This window comes from Empidonax traillii, unplaced genomic scaffold (genome assembly GCF_003031625.1).
Source record: "Empidonax traillii isolate 1590-97213 ecotype Southwest subspecies unplaced genomic scaffold, ASM303162v1 scaffold979:size225553, whole genome shotgun sequence".
Taxonomy (NCBI): Eukaryota; Metazoa; Chordata; class Aves; order Passeriformes; family Tyrannidae; genus Empidonax; species Empidonax traillii.
In genome coordinates this window covers 146118-150179 of record NW_020956172.1, presented here as the reverse complement: position 1 = coordinate 150179, position 4062 = coordinate 146118, and the positions used below count along the sequence as shown (strand labels likewise).

At 57.1% G+C, this 4062-nt stretch overlaps 1 protein-coding gene across 2 annotated transcripts in view; it reads left to right on the top strand.

The window, feature by feature from the left end:
• The first annotated feature begins 2958 nt into the window (after positions 1-2958).
• The window catches only part of SPIN1 (spindlin 1), a 45357-nt gene continuing 44253 nt past the window's right edge, over positions 2959-4062 (top strand). Inside the window, exon 1 of one of the 2 annotated variants that reach the window (XM_027903530.1) lies at positions 2959-3003. The gene's annotated coding sequence lies outside the window, so the exon portion shown is untranslated. Of the gene's footprint in view, positions 3004-3172; positions 3220-4062 lie in introns of those variants that run through there. The other variant, XM_027903531.1, reaches the window with a different exon arrangement.

The window sequence follows — 4062 nt, the reverse complement described above, 5'->3', positions numbered from 1 at the left end:
ATTGGTTTTACATTTCACAGAAGACATAGCAGTTAAACATAAACTTACATATCACTTCGATTATATTCAAATATTAATCCATTTACCTGACTGTTAATCCATTTACCTAACTGTAAACATCGTGTAATTAAATCCCACCACCAGATTACATCCTATCTCTAGTTGCAAATTTTCTTGTCTCCGGTTCTGCTTGACTTATTGTTTCTTTTTGGTGAGCACAGCCTTAATGTCTAACCAGTCCCAACTTAGCTCTGACAAGCCCTGACTTGTTTCTGGCAGGGGCCTTTTCAGGCCTATGCTCCAGACAAGCCTTGACCAAACTGCAACAACACCAGAATGATTATAAGCTAGAAGAGTATGGATTCAAAGGAGATAGCAGGAAGAAAGTTTTTACAATGAGGGTGATGAAACGCTGGCACAGGTTGCCCAGAAAAGTGATAGATGCTCCATGTCTGTGAATATTTGAGTTCAGACTGGACAGGGCTCTGAGCAACCTGATCTAGTTGAAGATATCATTGCTCATTACAGGGGAGCTGGACTAGATGATCTGTGATCTTCCAACACGCGCACTTCTATGATTCTATACCTCTTTTAATTTCAGGAAAATTCAAGCCATGATTGCTTATCCCAACAGCTGTCTTGTCTCAACAGTGATATGCAAAGCTGGTTATGGATTTTATAACCCTGCTTGGACAGTAGAGCATTATTAAGCTGTGCACTCACCCTTACCAATCCTTGCCCCCTACTTCATGGTTTCTCACAATCTTTCCCTTTCTCAGAAACATCTTTCTTTAAATTACAAATGAATCATCTCCCAGAATCTGGCAGACTCTTTTGTCAGAGGAATTACTGGTGATATGCTCCCTCATTGATGAAATTAACAACTGTGAAAATAGCAAAGAGCTAACTAAAAATATGATTCTTTGTTCTCATCTTTTGCCAGTAGCACTTTTAAGCAAAATATGTATGTTTGTACCTTGTTCCTGTACATGTTCCTGTATTTTATTTTCTGTCACAGACTCTGAATTCACAAATTATGTGATCTGTGATTGTAATTTGGGAATCTGGATCTTACCCTGTGCCTTCGCTACCGTTGAACTAAGAAATCCCAAATATCCATCCTTTGAAGCAAGTCATCCCTTCCCCAAACTGATTTCACTTTTCGGATTCTGAGTGCACATGAGGCTCTTAGCCACAGATCAAGAGCCCTATGCACTTTACAGGCCCCAATACTTTACAGCTCCCTCAATGAATGGAAGTTTGTCTTATGATGGAATAGAAAAAAATCTTGCTGTGTCAATACTCAATACACTTGCCATGCCTTACTTCAAAAGAGTTACCAGTTAGATTTGTTAAGGCAGACCAGGTCCTAACTGTTCACCTGCTTTCATAGTTAAACTAATTTATTTGTCAGAAGGTAACATAATTTTACAGATATTTCCCCTTTTGCTGTCAGCCTGACACTGTGAATGGGTCTTGGAGGTCTAGGCTTGAATAATTTGACAAATCGATGGCTTAGGATTTGATGACACTGTATCATATTTTCGTCAGAACACCTACAGATGATTTTACTTTTTTATTTCTTTCCTATGATTAAGTGCTTAGACACAGTTTCATCTGAAAATTTCTGGTATGGCTTACCAAATGTTTTGTGCCTCACTCCGCCTAGATCACGCACACTTCACTAATTAGAAAATACTCCCCGTGAGAGTTAAACAGCTTGCTACTTCTCTCCTTGGTGTCTTGGCATTTAACACTAATGGTTCAGAAGATGACGCTTATCTGTGGTCTGCCAATTGCTGAACAAATCTTGACTACTTGCAGGTTTTCTGTTAAACTGCCCCCTCCGGGACTGTCTCTCAGCTTGCTGGGAGCACCCCAAGACAGCCCAAGATCTCTCAAGTGTTCTCCCACCTCCTCGTTTTGTTTCCCTAATACATAGGTGAGAACACGTCTTTATAGGAACCCTTAAAGTTCTGAAGAAACTACTCTCTCTCCATCCCGGTAGCATCGCCTCCCATGAAATGAGAACACAATGTCGTGCAGAATGCTGTCGTTCGCTCGTATTGTTTACAAAGCACTTTGCCAGCTCAGGTGAAATGGTTGTCTTGGGTTTCTGGCACCCACACCGCACTCCTGGGCTGCTTCTTCAGCCCCAAGCCTGCCCGTGTCCAGGTGCGTTTGGACGGCGGGGCAAAAGAGGCAGCTCCGAGGCACACGGGGCAGCGCCGTGAGCCGGACCCGACCATCCCTGTGCTGTGAACGGCTCGGGAAGGAATAACGGAGAGCGGAACCTGGAGGGTTCAGCCCGCGTAACGAGTCAAACCAGCCCAGTCCAGTCTGCTCGGAGATTACACAACCAGAGCTAAACCCAACACACCGCACCGCGGCGCGGGGTCGGCCGGAGTTCAGCGGCTCAGCCATCACCGGGGGTGCCAGGAAAGATCCCCCCTCAGAGGACCCCCTCTCAGTGAACTGCGCACCCTCGAGTGACTTCACGGGCGCATCAATCACCTCGGGCCCAGCGCTCACGCCGGGCGGAGTCACCACCACACCGGGCGCCGCCACAGAGCGCCGCCCGCTCCCCCGCGCCTCGCCAGCCCTCCAGGCGTTTTGTTCCCTATTTCGTGGGTCCCCCCCCTGACTCGGGACGTTCCGCGGCTCTGTGCAAACACGGCCGGCAGCCCCCCCTCCCCGAGGTGCGGGAGCGGCTCCCTCAGCCCCGCCGGCCCCTCAGGCGGGCACGGTCCGGAGCGGGCGGGGCCTCCCCGGCGCCCGCCGCAGTCGGGGCGGCGCAGTGCGCGTGCGCGGCGGGCGGGGAGGGGAAGGAGGGGGGATACGGGGGGGGGGGGGGGGGGGGGGGGGGGGGGGGGGGGGGGGGGGGGGGGGGGGGGGGGGGGGGGGGGGGGGGGGGGGGGGGGGGGGCGGCGCGGGGGAGGAGGGCGGGGCGCGGGCCCGTGTTGTGAGCGGCGCGATGCGGGCGGCTCACTATTTGGCAGGAAGGTGAGCGGGCCTCTGTCCTGGCGCCGGAGCGCGCGTAGGGAGAGGGGGATCCAAATGTGGCAGAGGCGAGCAGGAGGCGGCGGCGGCGGCGGAGGGGCACGGGCGAGGCGAGGGGAGCGGCCGCGCGCGCCGCCGCTGCCGAGGAGCTGAGCGGCGCCGGCCGGGCAGGGGCCGAGCGGCAGCGCCCGCACCCCCGGGCGCCCGCCCCGCCGGCAGGTGAGCGAGCGGGGCGAGGGAGGGGACGGGGGGAGCGCAGCCCGTCGCGCCGCCCTTGGCCTGGCCCGGCCCAGTACCGGGCAGAGCCGGAGGGAGTCGCTGTGGGGGGACCGGCGGTCCCAGCCCGGCCGCGCCTCGCCTCTCCCGGGGCTCCCGCCGCTCATCCCCCCCCCGCCCTCCCCGCACAGGAGGCGCGGGTGGCATCGGGGGCCGCGGGGGCCGCGGTGTGGCGTTGCTGCCTGCGCCCTCCCTTTCCCCCGCAAGCGCCCCGGCTGCCTGGCAACCCCCCCGCCCTTCCGGGCTCCGCGGCTCTGCCGCCCTCCCCCGGCACGGCCCCGCGCCGCATTCGCCCCGAGGGGAGCGCTGCCCTCCCCCTCTCCCCGCTGCGGAGCTATTGTGTGCGGGCCGGGGCTGGGGCCCGCCAGGGGCTGCCGGCGGATCAGCGGCCCCCGGGGGAGGCGGAGGCGGGAACGCGGGGCGAGGGGGCCGTGCGGGCGGCGGGGGAGCCGGAGCCGCGGGAGGGTGTGCGCGCCCCGCGCTGCTGCCATCCTTTGTCTGCCGCGCCGCTTTCCCCTCCTCCCTCGCTCCTCTCCTCCCTCCCTCCCCGCGTTCCCCTCTCTCTCTCTCTCCCTCTCCCTCCCTCTCCCTCCCAGGCTCCAAACGCTGCTGCAGCTGCAGGTTTGTAAATACTGGACCAACACTCACACACTCACACACACACACACACACACTCACACACACACACACAACATGGCTGACGCTCGCCCTGCTCCTCCGCCAGGGTCTCCGCCTTCTCCCTCAGTCTCCGCCGCTTAAGCCGCTCCTCCGGGGAGGCTTTTGTTT